The sequence below is a fragment of the Coenobita brevimanus genome, chromosome 51, assembly GCF_032717465.1.
Source record: "Coenobita brevimanus isolate Jiangsu-jjx chromosome 51, ASM3271746v2, whole genome shotgun sequence".
NCBI classification, from domain to species: domain Eukaryota; kingdom Metazoa; phylum Arthropoda; class Malacostraca; order Decapoda; family Coenobitidae; genus Coenobita; species Coenobita brevimanus.
Window position 1 is genome coordinate 41121153 of NC_137004.1, and position 18630 is coordinate 41139782.

Below are 18630 nucleotides of genomic sequence, written 5' to 3' on the forward strand. Positions count from 1 at the left end.
GGTGACCATCGAAGGTTGGGTCGTCAGTGTCCGGACCCGCCCAACCGGAAGTAAAGTCGTATTCTGGGTGCGACTGGGGGCTTCGTAACACCTCTCCCTTGGCGATTTATTTGGGTTTTTGCTCTTTAACGTTCCCGTGTTTATATCGGATCTTGAAATTGGCCCTCTGTTATCTTTTGTTTTTGCTTGGAGAGAACAATTTGCGGGCTCCTGGCCTGTGGTTCCTTCTTCCTTGCATAAAAAAAATCAGTGGCATACAGGAGGATACTATGGTCTAACGTGCAGGATAAATTGCAATGGAAGAAGTGTTGCGACATCTCAAAAGCCACCAAGAATAAGACCCAGTGAGCAGAAGGAGGTCGAGAGACGGAATCCAGGAAGTGAAGGACTTACAGAAAAAGCCCACGTTCTGTCTTCGTTAGTTTCCTCTTCCTCTCTCGTGCACCTGAGGCCTGACTGATGCTTTCGTTGTTATTTATGTCTGTTATTTCAGTTATTTGTCATTTATGTGTATGTTATGTTTGTCATTTTGTTATTTCTGTTATTGTTTTGCCATTTCTGTTATTGCTTTGTCATTTATTTTTTGTCATTTATTTGTTATTTTTGTCCTCTGTTATTTCTTTGTCTTTTATTTGTTATTTCTTTGTCATTTATTTCTGTTTTGTTATTTACGTAGTTAAATGTTCGTATAAGCGATGCAGTTAATCACAGAGTCGGCATTTTACCGGAGGCTTGACTCTTTCACGGCTGGGACAACTCTAGTACTCTTTCAGCTTATCCCAGACGATATTCCTCAGTTGGGAGTGAGTCCTAGGAGGCTGAGAGTGTTAATACTGGCACACCTAACCCTCTCATGGCCGGGACAGCTCTCGTAATTCAATTCTCGCTCACGCCAGACGATTTTGTTCAGCTGAGAGTGAGCCCTAAGAGGCTGAGTGTATATAAAGCAGAGGAAAAAAAAAAAATGTCTTTTTCTTTTCTCTCCCTCGCGTCACTTGAAAGTCATCTGAATTTATTTGTTATTATTATTATTATTATTATTATTATTATTATTATTATTATTATTATTCAAATGTTTACATCTGGTGTGACTGAAAACGCGACCAATATTATATGAAAATTTTCCATCTGACGATATAAAACTCAGCCAATACTTATTAAAATTTTTCCCTCTGGCTTGATATTAACCTGCCTTATTAGCGATAAAAAAAAATGCAGAGAAACAATTAAACATCCATTCTTAATATCACTTGGCAGTAAAATTATGTAAAATGGAAGAATTATGCTCACTTCTTTTCTGTAAGCAATTTTGCAACTAGGGACCTAGAAGAAAGTTAGATTGTTGCATATCGTATTTTAGGGGATGATTGTGACTTGGTAGAAATTGGTTATCTGCCTTATTGAATCTCGTGCAGTTGATACCCATTAGTCCCAAGCCTTCATCTTCTTTTATCTTTCCAAAATATGGGATGATTCTTACACTAAATTTCTTTACATGTCTCTGCCACCACCTCCATGGAAGCATGAAAGGCGAGTTGTCTGGCGGGCGTAGTTAAATGCCACTTCCCTTTGCAACATCTCTGCGGCGCCCTTTGCAACATCTCTGCTGTACCCTTTGCAACATCCCTGCAGTATCATTTGCAGCTCTACAGTACCCTTTGCAACATCTCTACAGTACTCTTTGCAACATCGCTGCAGTTCCCTTTTGCAACATCTCTGCAGTTCCTTTTGCAACACCTCTGCAGTGCCCTTTGCAACACCTCTGCAGTTCTCTTTGCAACACCCCTCATTTCTATTTGCAACATCTCTGCAACTGATCCACTGAATATTCATGTTGCAAGCACACGTAGGACACACACAGCCATGTCCCTCTCCCCGCACCTGTTGTCGCCCACAGCCCAACCCTCACTGCATACTCCTCATTTGCGCTTTTAGGTCATGCTAAGAAAGGTACGTGCTTATATGGGGATTTCTTGTGTGTGTGTGTGTGTGTGTGTGTGTGTGTGTGTGTGTGTGTGGTGAAGAAATAGAAAAAATATTATCGGTTATCGATATTGCACAGTTTGGGACTTAAGTACCATTGTTATATATAAGAACCAAAACACTGAAATCCAGGAAAAAGCAATCCTTTTCAGAAAAATAAATAAGTATATGAGAGCCAAAATTAGGTTACGTTCCTTTCAAGATCCCTGGTCACATTGCGTTTAAAAGACTGAAGGTCCTAGGCAGAGGGAATACTGATAAGAACAGTTCCAGAGTTGACCAGTTGCATATAGGAAGGACTAAGCGTATCGGTTACCGTAGGGAGCTGGACAGATAAGGGATGAGGGTGCGATGCGAGACGGGTGCTGCATACCCGCCTTAATGGTGGAGGGAGAGGACGAAGAATTAAAAAAAAAAAGTACAACCTAGGGCTGAAGGGATAAAGTATAATAACTGAACCACATTTCTTGACACCAGGACAAAAGAAAAGAAAAGGAAAGAGGATAAGAAAACTCTCCTTGTTTTATCTTCCACCTTTCCTCTTACGTCCGGCCAAATGTTACACTCCCTGTCAGCTTCATTTTATATATCCTACTTCTCTCCCCTTCACTACTTTCCCCTTTTTTTTATATTTTCCCTCCCAGACGTGTTCTTGTCGTAATTTATTTCATTTCACTGTATTTTTTCTCAGTTGCCTCGTCCTGTCGTCTCCCCCTTTCTCCTTTCTTCTTTTTCTTGTGCCTGCTCTTTCGTTTCCTTCCCTTTTCCTTATTCTCTTTCATCGTTCTTTCGTCCCTTCCCTCTCTTTTCTTGTCGCCTTCTGCTTTTCCTCATCCATTCATCTTTCTTTCTGTTCTTTCCTTCCGTTTTGCTCCTCCTTTCGTCTCTTCTTTCCTTCTGTTTTCTTCTCTCTTCCCTTTGTCTTCTTGTCTTTATTCTTCTTTCCTTCACCTTTTCTCAGTGGTTTGTCATTTCCTCTCTTTTCTTCTTTTTTCCATTTCGTCCCTCTTTATCTACATTCCTCTTTCCTTCTGTATTCCTCCTTCCTCTCTTTGTCAGTCTTTATTATATTGTCCACTCCTTTTTCGTTCAAAGATAGAGGGATGAGGTGTGTGAAGGAGGGAAGGTGGGGACGCAAGATCAACTCCCTTTCGTGACTCAGATAGAAATTACAGGATGAACGAGAGACATGGGAAGCTTCTATTATACCCTCCTTGCCCATCCCGCAAAAGGAATTTATGATTATGACAAGAAGGGCATCATCGTTTTATTAATTTACTTGGTCCCTAGTTGTTAATCCTTCTGGTGCCCCCTAAACAATGTGTGTGTGTGTGTGTGTGTGTGTGTGTGTGTGTGTGTGTGTGTGTGTGTGTGTGTGTGTGTGTGTGTGTGTGTGTGTGTGTGCGTGCAGGGCTCTACCACGTATCCCCTGAACCCCCTTGCATTTGCACTGCCAATGCTGATGAACTGGCATGAAAGTTGCATTCAGGTCAAACAGCACAGATGCCTTATAATTATAGACATTAGTAGCGTTCCGGTCTTTAGTTGAATGATTACGAAAATGTTCCATATTACGCCGAAAAGGTCGTTGGGTTCCTAAGGTCTCATCACTGGGTTTCAGAATTCATTGTTCGCTGTTTTCTTATTGATCGTAATGAAGTTCAGTACCTGTGTGCGCTTTTGTACAATCTGCATTTTGAACCAAGTACTCCTGCAGGATCTCTTTAAACTAGTGCTGGATAACAAGTTCAGGAACAAAGTATAAATCACAGTTATATTTTATCCATGATTCGGGTGTATTCTTGCCTCTCTGAAATTCCTTGAAGCGTGGGGGCAGCTGAGGGAGGGAGGGAGATGGTTGGTGTTGTGCTATAAGACTCTGTGAAGCTCGCCTTAATGTGATCTTTTCTTCATCAGGTACAGCTTAGTGATCTTAAGTATGCTTGTTCATATACTATCTTGGATGCATAAGACACTCGTGTGTGTACATAGAGACATTGATGGACAGATAGATTGATAGGTAGAGATAGATAAGTAGATAAGTAGAGAGAGAGAAAGAGAGAGAGAGAGAGAGGTGACGTATGTGCATAAATGTATAGAGTATGTTTACCAAATGTGAAGGCGAGGTCCTTGTGTCAGGTGCACGAGGCTGAAAAGCAAAAAATACAAAAATTATTTGATTGTGACCGCTAGGAATATTCACAAAGGAAGCTACAAATATTAATCCTAAAGTAGGTTTTATTCTCAGTCCCATGCACCACCAGAATTAGTAAATATTTCCAACTGTTCATTATTTTTCTCCCAGAGCGTCGACTCCCTGCGAGTGAAAAATAGAATATATGACAGTATCGTTGATGTGGCGTTTCCAGTATAGTCAAAATCGTATAATTTACTATAGGAGGATGTTGAAAGAGCCTCAGAATTTCAGACGACCTTCTGTACGTCTCCTGTGACCTGGTAATCAGAAATGACAACATCCTCCTCCTCCTCCTCCTCCTTCTCCAGCGACCGAGCACAGGCAATTCTTTGATCTCACTCACTCAGTTATCTGCCGCGTGGAGGGGCGACGCGGGAGTCACCAAAACCAATTATTTTCTTTTTATCGGGTGGATTCCATGGCCGTGAGGAGACCCAGTGACCTAGTTTGATCCGGGTGATGAGAGACAGAGATAAGGAGAGACAGAGACAGCGTGGCATCGAGAGGAGTGAGATACAGAGAGAGGAGGACCGTGGAAGTGATGAGGAAGACGGGGAAGGTGGCTTGAACTGGACATAACAGACAACACTTCGTAAAAAGGAGTGAGAGACTAATATGGGAATGAAAGAGAGAATACAGGGAAAGAGAGATAAATAACGGAATGAAAGAGAGAGAGAACAAGGAGTCGAAAGAAATGAGAAAGATTGAATCCAGTGAGAGACAGAGAGTAGAGTAAAAGATGATAAAGACGGCGTGAGAGATACAGAGGACGCAAGGTCGAAAGGAATGAAAGATAAGGATGGAAGACGGTGAGAGATACAATCAACGCAGGGTCAACGTGGAGTGAAAGATAACAACTGGAGGTTGAACTGAAGAGGAAGATAAAGACCTGAGTGAAAAATATGGAAGGGGTAAGTGATATAGACGGAAACTAGGGCATAATTATAGAGACCGGGTTGTATTATAGGAACATTATATCGAAGAAGAGCAAAAGATTGAGACGAAGTAAGAAAAGAAAAAAAAAGAAGGCAAGGAATTAATAGAGCGAAAGATATAGACAGAGTGAAATATTATAAAAACCCAGATATATAATGGCGCAAAAGATGGAAACAAAGTGATATTCGTATTAAATAAACAGGGATTCAGTGGCGCGAAAGATACAAACGAAGTGAAATATAAAAGACGCGGGAAATTAATGGAGCCGACAATAGTGCCAAAGTAAAATATTATTCAAACACACAAATTTAAGGAAGCGAAGGGTAGAAAAAGGGGGATCGAAATGAAGCGGAAAAGACTGAGATAGGAGTTATAGGAGAACGTGATCAAATTATAGCACAGGCTTGAAGATTAGAGGAATATTGTAAAAAATGGAAAGAAGCAGACAGAGGAGTATTATAGGAACACGGGTCGAGGTACAGTGAAAGCTTGAGAAAGATTAGGGGAATATTGTAGAAACTGGAAAGGAAAATATGGAGGAGCATTAAAAGAACACGGAGTCGAAAAGCAGCGTCTGTTTTAAAATGGACTCTTCCTTACCTTCCTGGTGGCCACATAACCCTCTACCATGTTCCACCACCCCACATAAAGCTGTTCCACTCTTCCTCCACCTCACAAAAAGCTGTTCCACCACTCCACGTAAAGCGGTTCCACTGTTCCTTCACCCCACGTAAAGCGGTTCCACTGTTCCATGACCCCCACATAAAGCTGTTCCACTGTTCCTCCCCCCCAACTGTTCCACTGTTCTAGCACCCCACATAAAGCTGTTCCACTTGGGTAGGGCTCATGGTCTGTGCAGCCTTGACCCAAAGTTCCGCTCGCTTATATGCCTTTTTACTTAGCAAGTTGTGTTCATTCAAGTGTAGCCTACTTCCCGTGCACCAGTAACTCTCACTGTTTACATATTGGGTCACAAAACAGCGAGCGAGTTGCCTGCTTTACCTGATAACAACGTGCTTCCGAGAATTTGTGCCCGGGTAAGGGAATGCAAAAGCCCGAGTTCCCTAAATGTAGATGACTTTCATATATTGAGTGTTCCTCTTCGACGCACCGAGGATGGCACAGACAGACAGACAAAGGGAGGGAGACAGAGATAGAGAGAGGGAGACAGAGACAGACAGACAGCTAATATTTCCGCAATAGCCTAATTTATGTTACTTTATCTTGTACATGCGGAACAAGAGCTGTGCCATTGTAACTGCACTTTAAGAGGATAAACCCCATTGAGGAAGCTACACTGAAGAGGTATTGATAAGCACAAAATCGCCTTCTCAACATGTCGCTAGCATATATGTACAGTAAATCCTTTTTTAAGCCGACGACAGCGCTTGTTCTTAAGTTCCTTCCCTGTGAATCACGTCTTAGTTAATTCTTGGTATTCCCAGACGATTTTATTCAGCTCTCAAGGGGTTTATGGAACTGAAGTGTTTAGATATCGGTTTATTTGCGTCTTCACCTTTTTTTTTTTTTTTCCAACTGTAGGGATTGAATGTGTTATTTATTTTTTGTGGAGGTTTTCCCTAAGCTGAATAAAATCGTCTGTAGGTAGCAAGATTAAGGCAGTAAAAGACGCTACCAGATTCAAGGGACTGAGAGACGCAATTCAGAGAGGGAAGGAAGCAGCACCAGCAGAGAAACAAAGTAAGAGGGAGATGGAAGGATGGCAGGTGAATACGTACCGTGTGATATCGGCGAGGATCTTCAAGGATACAAGGTGTGTGTGTGTGTGTGTGTGTGTGTGTGTGTGAGAGAGAGAGAGAGAGAGAGAGAGAGAGTACTGATCTCATGCAAGGACTGCCTCATTCAGGAATATTAGCAGGAGTATTATTTTGGAATATCGGTGGGTCTGTGGAAGATCCCTACAGTCCACTTTAGCGAAATTAAAGAAATCAGAGTTTGTCCTTACCCTGGCCTGAGTTCGAACTAGCGTCCTTTTGAGCAGCAGACCGCTTCTCTAACCACTTGACTACCACCTCTCCTGTGTTTGTGTTCCTTTGTATCTCTCTCCTAAAACGGACAGACAGACAGACCTCCCCCCAGTTCCTTTCTGTGTGTTATCTGTGAGGCAGTGGGTAAAAGTGGTGGGTGGGTGGTTGGGTCAGATTTTTGCCCTCCAAGTCTGTCCTTCCAACACCCCCCCTTCTCCCCCCTGGCTTTCCCTCCCCCCTCCCGTCCCCCTCCCTGGCTTGCCCTCAGATAAGCCACCCTGCCCACGTCTCACCCCTTCACTACGAGGGGCCTCTTCAAGGAGGGAAGGCCACAAGCAACGGATCATTGTGTTATAGGTGGCTGCTGTTATTTTGTTTTATGTATGATTTTAAAGCACACACACACACACACACACACACACACACACACACACACACACACACACGATAAACTGAAGCCCCTCTGTCCTTGTTGGTGGGTCATAGCAATAAGTTTTTTCTGCACACACACACACACACACACACACACACACACACACACACACACACACACACACACACACACACACACACACACACACGTCAAACTCTACCCCCCTCCCCTCATCCTTGATCAAGAGGCATAATAATGAGCTGTTTCACTATCTTGTCCATTCCTATCACACCTTGTAGGGATAAGCCGACCACCTGTACCGTTACCTGTATTTTTTCACGGTACAGTAATACAGGTGTTATTTCGGTCATTATTATCGATTCACTTTGTAACGATAAATAGAGAGAAAGTGAACAATAGCCTTGGAAACTTGGTAATGCAAGCTTCATAATCCAACATCTTTGTCAGAATATTTTGTTGAGTTGTATAATTGCTCGATTGGAGGTGGAATTATATTGTTTGCAACTGTACTGTGATGATGAAAAATTGGCCGACACTCCCTTGCAGCCTCTGGTGATGGTAAGTGTTGCATAATAATAATAATAATAATAATGGTAGTAGTAGAAGTAGTGATGATAATAACAGTATGTGATGGCAATATGAAGCACACAGCAAGAGTATGAGAAGGAATGAAACTGACTTTCAGAGAGGAATGAGAAACATGGAAGGCGGGACACAATGCTAGGAATACATTCGTATCAGTGATGACTGCAGAAAGCCACCTTAGCCCGTAGGACGCAAGATTTCCGAAAACCTCGTCATGTGCAGTTTGTTAAGAATTCAGTCATATATACGGTATCTCACCAAGCATATGAACACGTAATATAACATCAGATCATAACGGCATCTCAAAGCGAACACTTCTACTTTAGTTCCTCTGGCAGATTAAAATAGCGCCACTATAGTAGGACTCGCCCACGTTTGCGGCTGTGGTGTGGCCCGCACCTGTATACAGTGTTGCCACGTTTTCTATACCGTTATCTCTCTCTCTCTCTTTCTCTCTCTCTCTCTCTCTCTCCTGGCGGGAAATGTGAGCCACTCTGAGTACTTTTGATTCTTTTATAAGTTATTTATAATTGTGCTTTCATTTGTTAATTTGGTTTTGTTATATTTAGTGATGCCGACAATGCATTCAATGCATGCCTTTCTCTCTCTCTCTCTCTCTCTCTCTCTCTCTCACCGACTGGGTGTGAAATGTTGCCGCTCGCGAGTGAATTTTTTTTTTTTTTTTACTTCGGTATTGGCATATGCCTACTATTTTGTCCTACATATTAGCTTATGATTATAAATGTGATTATTCCTCGTCCTTAAAATTATGGTAAAAGCCAGTAAATGTGAGCATTTTTCCCTAGCAACACCTGTACAAGCTATGCGTGGGTCTACGGAGGTACGTACTTTACCTGAGGCCAGACTGGGTAAGTGTTGCCACTCACAAGAATTACATGAATTATTTCTTTTACTTTGGATATTGGCATATTTCTTCTTTTTTTCAGGCTCATTATCTTATATCCATAACTGTAATATTATTACCCACCCTAAAACTACGCTAAAAACCATTAAAAGTGACTACAATTTCTTTTAGCAACACTGTACAATATGTATGCCATGTTTCTGTGTTACTGTATAAATATTTTAGGCATAATAAGATTACTGTTGATTCATCCATCAAAATACACAAGTGTAAGTTTTATTCATCTGAATTTATCGAATTTGTGATGCCTTGTACATAAATAGCTTCCGTTTCACATCGCAAGTTGGGGAAACGTGGCACCATTGTACACAGGTGCGGGCCACACCACAGCCGCAAACGGGCGCGAGTCCTACTATAACTGTCATCGTATTCTAAGTCAATTTGTCGTTGAAGGCCGCCACTCCTGCCCGCAGACTTTTCGCATGACAGTGACGGTATTTGTGACGAAGCGAGGACGTGTTACTATGCCAGGCGCAGCTCAGGCGGTCCCGACACCTAACTACACACTCCCAGACACCTACGTCGCCAGGGATCTACATCATAGGAGGTCGTCATCATACCCTATAACTGTCCGTGGCAATATACTGTATGTTCCCTAGGTACACACACACACACACACACACACACACACACACACACACACACACACACACACACACACACACATATCTAGCCATACCAAGGATCCAGGCGACTTTATATATGGACGTCGTCCTTACTGTCTAACTCTCATTGACCATATATTCTCAGGTATGCAGAGTATGTGAATCTCTTACAGGTTTAGTGTTTTAGTTAGAGTGAAACTGATTAATACCTGTCGGCTGTACAGTAATAATTAAAACTTATAACCACTACGGATTTAAGATTTGAGGAGGGTAGAATCTACAGTATGGTCTTTGGTAATAAGCGTTGATACACAGGAACCTAACGTAAGTCCACAGATCATCATACTAGGTGTTTGAGCGAGCGGTTATCCTGTTTGCCTCTCTCTTCCCTGACCTTTAATATGTAGTGCACACTTGTTTTCGTCCATGAGAAGATTTGGTTCTCCTGTTTGGTCATGAGGATGGTGATATAAATTTTTCATAAACGCCTACAGAGTGACACTGAATTCAGAAGTATTGTCTGTCTGTCTGTGCCTCTTTTCCGTCACCATTAACTTATATTCCACACATGTTTTCCTCACCATGTTTTATTTTTTTCAGGACTGTGGAGATATTAATTTTCATAACGGCCTACAGAGCGACGCTGTATTTAGAGGTACTCGTATTTTTTTCCGTCACATGTCTTTCTACCATGAAGGAGTGCTTGATCTCCTGTATGATGATATTAATTTTCATGTACCCTAGGCCTACAGAGTGCTCTATAACTTTTCGTATGCGAGTACCATAGGCCTACTGTGCACCGCTGTGTTCGAGATACTCAGACACAGACACAAACAACGTACTGTGCGGCAAAGACGTGTTTTCTGCCTAATCTTTTCCTTATGAATTGGGAAACAGAATCCTTACCTTTAGCCCCTGTAACCTTGGGAAGTCAGTGTTATTGTATCCCACCATACAAATTGAAATCAACCAGCCACATCCATAAATAAATCGCTAATGAAGAGGTGCTTGGGAGCAATGGATTTACACTATAAGGGCAGTAAAACCCCTTCCAATCTTGTGCTGGAAGAGAGGGAGATAAGATAATAACAGATTTGTTTTGACACATTAGATTACCTGGAGTGAAAGTGTCTGGGAGAGGTGATGAGGGTTATCCCTGTGTACTGATAAAATAGATAAGTGATAATGATTAGATAAGGTTGAATACTGTAACATGGAGATACGAGGAGGGATAAAATGAGCTGAAGGGAGAGTGATAAGAAGGGATGGTGAAATGTTTCTCGTGTGCCGTAACAGGGATAAGATGATAAGCTGATAAAAGGCGGCTTCAGTGAGAGGCTTAAGGAAAGGTGGTGGGGTAAAAATCACGTACTTTAATATAGAAAATGTAACAATATAAAAGACTAGCTGACGTGAAAATATTAACTTCAAGTAGCGGGTATTCATCTTAACACAGAAAGATGTGATGATGAAGAAATGAGAAGAAATGAGTGTGTTAGAAGCAGTATGGTGTGTCGAGTGCCATAGTAGAGAAAAAATGTGACAAGGAGTAAAAGAATAAGCTAAGAGAGGCTTTGTAAATCTCTCAACCCATAGATTTTTCCAAAGTGTAACGCGTGGAAGGATAGTGACGTTTATGCTCTTAGTGTAGGCAGAGTAGTGTGCTAACTCTTGTCCCTGATTGTACGCCAGTTTACACACACACACACACACACACACACACACACACACGCACGCACGCACTTACACACACACACACACACACACACACACACACACACACACACACACACACACACACACACACACACACACGCACGCACGCACGCACGCACGCACGCGCGCGCTCAAGGAACCTATCAGTATTCCAGTTTGGTGTGTCAGTGGGGAGCGGGGGCGAGGAGGTTGAGGTGGGGAGAGTGGAAAGTTACAAGTACCGGGCATCATTCAGAGAGAGAGAGAGAGAGAGAGAGAGGAGATTCTTGCGTATCGACTGCACGAGGACCATTAATTGTCTCAGGCTCCTATGACTCACTCGCAGCTGAGTAAAATCGTTCAGCACTAGGTGGAATAGAATGTCAAGAGTTGTCCTGATCGAGAGAGGGTTGGTGGTGGCATTATTAGCACTCAGACTCCAGTGCTCACACCAGCTGAAGAAAATCGTCTTGCAGTAGTTGGAATAATAATAATAATAATAATAATAATAAAAACTAGAGCTGCCTCGATGATGAGTGGGTCAGCCCCTTTAATACAGAGACGTTTTTCTTAGTTAATTCTTGCTTCCTCCAGACGATTTTATTCAGTCTGGAATTATCTCTCGTAGTGAGGGGACCTACGAAGACTATCTCATCAAATACTAAAAGTCGCCCCCCAAATAAAATCGTCTGAAATTAACAGGAGTAAAATGCAACGTCACCGTACTGAAGGGGTTAAAGTAGGCAGAATCTGTTTGCTAAGGCACAATATTCCGCTGGAACAAGATCCGGATTACTTACCTCCCCCTCCCTGTTGCATCTCCTGACATTGAGAGGGCTCTCCCCCTGTCCTAAAGGATCTTTGTATGCGGCGTGTGTTAGGAGTGGAATGCTGTATGATAGTGAGACCTGGGCAGTTAGGGAAGACGATATTCGCAGGCTCAGACGTACAGAAACGACGATGATTAGGTGGATGTGCAGTGCGTCCTTGAGTGCGAGGCCTGGAGGGGGGCTAGCTTTACGATGGAAGTGTTAAGAGGTGGGATGGGACTGGAGTGTATTGGTGCTCTGATGAGGAGGGTAGAGTGAGGCGGTTTTGGGCATGTGGAGAGGATGATGCAGAAAGTAAGAAGTGTTAACGTTAGGGGTAGGAGGTAGACCGAAAAAATCCTGAGATGAAGCCATGGAAGGGACTGAATAGAGAGGCTACTAGAGATCGAGCAGCATGGAGAGCCGCCATTAGGTGACCAAGGCCGACGCGTGGAAACACGTTGGAGCCTTTAAAAACGAAAACGAACGTCCCATATAAGTTCGCAGCTGAGAGTGATGGGACAAATGTGAGACGAGATTGAAGTGATAGAAAGCAAATTGTTGTGTGGTCCTTCGCGTTCCCCAGCCACTCGAAAATTGTCGATCTGTTTGTCTGTCTGTCTGTCGGTTTGTGTCTATTTTTGTCTAATTGCACATCTGTCTGTATTTCCCTCTATGGTAGTTTATCGATGTGTGAATATTTATCGTCCGTCTGAGTACCTGTTTATATCAACCTGTTTATCTATCTGGCTGTCTCTGTCTATCTGCCTTCTGTTTATCTATCTGGGTATCACTATCTATCTGGCTATCGCTGTCTATCTGGAAATGACAAAACAAATGTGCGACTCGAGTGTTGTGATAAAAGCCAAATGGTTCCTTTGTCCCTCACCTACATTGGCGCTGTCCCTCTGGAGTCGAAAATGGCTTCTCCGTTTATCTATCTGTTTGTGTCTACCTCAGTCTATCTGTATGCCTATTTTTCTTTTTATCTATCTATCTATCCATATATCTATCTATCTATCTATCTATCTCTGAGTCTGTCTGTCTGTCTGTCTGAGAATGACGCGACAAATGAGTGACGCAAGTAAGGTGAAATGCGGCCAAATTATCTCTTCATCCTTTACTGCTATTGCCTCTATCACCAGTCATTCGACATTGATCTCTCTGTCTGTCTGTCTGAATCTATCTTTATCTGTCCATCTATCCATCTGTCTGTCTGTCTGTCTGAATCTATCTGTATCTGTCCATCTATCCATCTGTCTGTCTGTTTGCCTGTTTGAGAAAGACACGACAAACGGGCGACACGAGCAAAATATCACGGAAATAGTTCTTTGCCATTCGCCATTATTACCACCATCACCACCCATCCCAAAAATGTCTGTGAATCTCTCTATCGGTCTGTCGGTCTATCTATCTGTGAAATAGCATGAATTTTTGTGCATGAGACTATTTTGACTTGGGTATGAAACAGTATGTATGTCACGTATGTAGCGGCCGGTTTACGTACACACATAAAACACACACACACACACACACACACACACACACACACACACACACACACACACACACACACACACACACACACACACACACACACACACACACACACACACACAGGCAGTAAAAATGTATAAATGTGTATATGCATCAACCTGTACCCATGCATGTATGTAAAATGCCATGAGGAGTCTCTGTGTGTGAGTTTTTCTGTTTGACTTTGTGAGTGAAACAGCAAAATTTTTCGAAAAAGTGTGTATGTATGTGTGTGTGTGTGTGTGTGTGTGTGCAACAAATTACACACTCGGCACCGATTACCCTTGACCCGCCGCTCAGAATCCATTCATCACAGCACTCCGCCTTCAAGCACCAAGTGATTCATTAAGTCGGATCTGTACTCTGTTTTAACCTCTTCAGTGGGATGCGGATTTCATTTCCCTCTCGTTGCCACAGGAAGGATTTGCTCTACTCTTTCACTTTTAATTTCAGGTATTCGTCCTTTTCATTTCACATAGGTCAGTACCAGAAGAAAACAATGCTATGGCACTATATCCCTTCCATAGCGCTTTATTTTTGTGACTAGCACATGTAGAATTATGAGATCATTTATGTATCGTTCTTCCTACCATCAGTCGAATGTACTATTAATCCCCAGACGATTTTCTTCATCTTAGGACAGGCCGCTCGTAGGGAAGAATTAAATTTGACCTCCCTTTCCTTCCCTTGCTATTGTCCCTTGTCCCTCTTCACTCAGCAGTGCATATTGGGTCCTGGAACTAACACCAAATATTGCGGGTCGTATCTTACTCCAATAATGTGTCAGCAAAAATTGATTGTCTGCGTTAATGGCTCTCGTGCAGTCGACAGGCATTATTTCTAAGCCTTCTTTTTCCTTTCCTTCGATATTAAGTTCACATCCAGACGGGGAATTCATTTAAGCTTTAAGAAAGTAATAATAGTAGTAGTTCTAACCCCAGTGTCATCTGAACGTGTACCCAGTGGATCGTATGCTTAACCTGCCCTCCCTCCTGCAGTCCACCACCCTCCTTTTGGGGAATATCGAAGTAGTTGTGGGACGTTAGTATAAACAGACAGTGGAGCCGCCTGGTTAAATAAGTTCCACCACATGAAGGCGTTCCTCTCCAGCAGCATGAAGAGAGTGAACAGTTAATATAGAGCAGAGGTAGAACTGTGGCCAAAAGTAAAATTAAAATGTGGGGATTTGATGCTTCTTCCCTCTCTTCCCAGCTGTCAGTGATCGAGGAAGGGGAGTGAAGGGGAGACTCTGGAAAAACGTAAACATAGAGTAATGGAGGTTGTGGCTACCAAGGGCGTCTGCGGGGATGCGGCTCGTTTTTCCTCGGCCAAAGTGGGTCAGGCGATGGTAATCCTACACATCGCTCCACTGCAGTGGGCCCATTGCTCACCCGCGCCTGTAGGGCAAAACTAACACTCGCATTGCCTTTACCTGACAGAACTGTGCCTCTCCCGTACCCCTGAATAACAAGTCGTGATTGCATGGATTTCAGTGAACCTTTAAAAGCAGCAACGAGACTCCCTGGTTACAAGTCAAATCGACCCTCCAATCAGACTACACTTCGTTATGAGTCGTGGTGTAATTATGAAGTAGCATTAAGTCTCCCTGGTTACTAGTCAAATCGACCCTCCAGACTTGAGTTACACTTCGCCATCAACTTAGCTGTAATGGGTTAGGGATCCTTGTCAACTCTCGTATTGTAGTTTTGCAAAAGAGGTTTCGTAACACCTTTTCCTTACAGAATTATAGATACATTTAGTGTGCCAACCTGCTGACGAAGGAGCCATATTCTTGGTCATTTAAGGGGGCTCACTAGCTTATCTCCCTTCCTATACTCTGTTCATTTTAAGTAGGCGTAAAACTGCCGTCTGTCAGTCATGAATGCTGAGCTGTAAAATGAGATGAGCACTAGAATATGGTGCTAGTCACGAAGAAGTACCATGGATAGGATGCAAAGCCCTATTGTCTTATTCTAACACTCAGCTACGTGAAATAGGCTGCAAAAGGACGAAAACCTTCCACAGGTTAAAGTGCATGAACTACTATTTAATGCCACGTTAATATTTATGTTCATACCTGGAAAGAAAGTCGATAGTAATAGGATTTAAACATGATATAAAAGAATATTAAGGTAAAATAGGCATAACAAATCGATAACAATTATAGAAAGTCCACACAAGACGTCCACCACGACCCAAACACGGAAGAGCAACAACCCTCTTCACAGACACAATATATTCACCTCGTCCTAAATACAATGCCTGTACATCCACCTCTTCCTAAATACAATACACTCAGCCCATCCCACACACAACACAATCACCACAGGCCAGAGACAATACATTCACAGCCCACAGTGCATTCGCGACTGTTAGATACACACAGTTGTATTTCTCGTCAAGTGATACACCCATCGTTCTGTCGCCCCTTGGGGTGTATGGTGCATGTAGTGTGTGTGTAGGGGGGAGAGGGTTTGTGTGGGGGGGTGTATGTATGTGGGGGGGTTGTATGTGTGTGGGGGTAGAGGTGGAGGTGTGTGGGGGTGGAGGTGGAGGTGTGTGGGGGGTGTATGTGTGTGTGTATGGAGGTGCGTGTGTGTGTGTGTGTGTGTGTTGAGGGTAAATAATGCTGGAAATGAGGGTATACAAGCAGACAGGGGCGACAAGCAGTCTGAGGGTGGACAATACACAGGACAAGGGAGCGAGCCAGCTGTGTCTGCCCAAGTAGGTTAAACACTGTGAGGCGGGAGGGGGACGAGCCTGGAGGGGGGGGGGAGTTAACAGGAGAGGGGAAGAACCGGAGGAGGAGGAGCGGGGAAGGGGAAACCGGGGGAGAGGGAAGAGGAAGGGGGGATAGAGAGGGGAAAGCTCTACGACCTAATCAATTTCAGCTAAAAAATAAATAAAACAAGCCTCCATAAAACTTAACTATAATCACAAGTCTGTATTTTGTATTTTTGTCATACTAATGTTTACTTGGATTTGATAGTGTGTAGTAGCTTCAGAAGTGACGACAGACGTATTTATAAGCAATCTCAAACCCAGCTTAAAGCTTAGGAAAGTTTATAAAGTGATCCCAGGCCTGTTAACGGCAGAATTGGGTTATGGGGGAGCTGCTGGTAAACAAGGAGGCTCTTGACCATCGTGGCTGGAAAGGCTGTCGTGCTGTGAAAAATTGTTAGAAGATGTACAGTCGTGGACATAAATATTGATCCACTTCACTACAGATAATAATAATAATATAGTAATAGTAGTGTTAGTAGTAATAGTGGTAGTAGTAGCAGTAGTAGTAATAATAATAATAATAATAATAATAATAATAATAATAATAATAATAGCTCCTGAAATACAATCAAACAACGATCTTCTGTTTCTTTGTGATTGGGAAAGGTGGCATAGTCGGAAAATTGAATTGAAAAAAGTACAATTCCGGACCAATATCGATTCCATTCAGAGCGATGAATAACGAGTCAGTGAGCAATGACTTATGAAACCCAGTGATATTGTCTTCGGAACCCTGCACAGTTTTCACAATATTGCGTAAGAGTGTTATAATTCTTCAGTAAAAAAAAAACGTGGACCGATATTTCTCAGCGTAGAAAATCATACAACGCACATTCCAAATTTCGCGATGGATCCAGAAACAGATATTCGCGTTACTAACACATTTGGCGTGGTAACATTTAGGACACATTTGGCGTGGTAACAGTTAGTGTGTACTGTGGCGCTGTCCACACTGCCATTTGGCGATTCGCGGTAGCCAGAGATCGAGCCCATTAGCATAGTAGTGGAGTTTCCCCTCTTCGTGCTCGCCATGGAGGTTCTCAGTACCATTTAGGGTCATATTCCAAGTGGCGTGGGTGGGGCTTCGTAGTTCTTGTTCTTTAGCGATTTATTTTTCTTGTTACACCTAAGCTCGTCCTGTCTGTTACCGGGGCAAAATATGCCGATGTTAAAATATTTATAAATGAAAGGGGATATCAAAGTGTAATATGCTGAATAAACCACCAAGGAAGATGTGTTACGGAATCTCCAAGGGCCACTTAGTATACTTGTACAACCCGTATGGCCACTTAGCACCTCTTCAGTATCGATTTATTTTGTGTACTTGACATTATCTTTAAGGTATTTATGCTCTTTTAAAATCAACATATGTTTTCACCAGTAGTATAAAAGGGGATATAGAGTTATAATCTGCAGAATAAATCGCTAAGGAAGAGGTGCCACGAACGCCCTTACGCCAACGTGAATACGACTCATACACGGAGCCAATCCCAGTGGTGACTATCAGAATGTGACACAGCTCCATCAAGCGAGTCAGTCACGGTGTCGCTTTCAGTCACTTCGGGTACATTGCTTGAAGCTGAGGGGTTGCTGGGGAGTGGAGGGACGAGGCGTGAGATGCTGGAACGAAACTGCTGGTGAAACCACTGGTGAAACTTCTGGTGAAACTATTGGTGAAACTGTGGTGAAACTGCTGGTGAAACTACTGGTGAAACTACTGGTGAAACTGCTGGTGGAGGGTCTTTGTTCTATTCTCAGTATCACGTACCTGAAAAACTTGTGTTCTCTCAAGATGAATTCTCACCTTATCCAATGGCTCCCAGAGAATTTGACAGATCATCCTCCGTTTTAGCTTTCACGAATTTTCACCTCCCTCTTTTTAATCTTTATTACCTCAGTATGTTTTTAAGCATCGTTGAGGTTCATCTAACAGTGAAAATATCCTTTGTATCTACAGAACATAGGAAATGAGACACCTTGGGGCCAAGACCGGATAATGACATAACCTGTTGAGTGCAAGAAGAGTTTATAGATAACAATTTTAAAAAGGATAAAACAGGGTTAAGTCAGTGTGAACCATAAAATAATAATAACATAGTTGAGAGTAAGGGAAGGCTGTGGGTGGTGGTGGTGTGGGAGACGAGTGAGTTCATGTAGCACAGTGACGTGTACTAGACGCGAGAGAAGTGATAA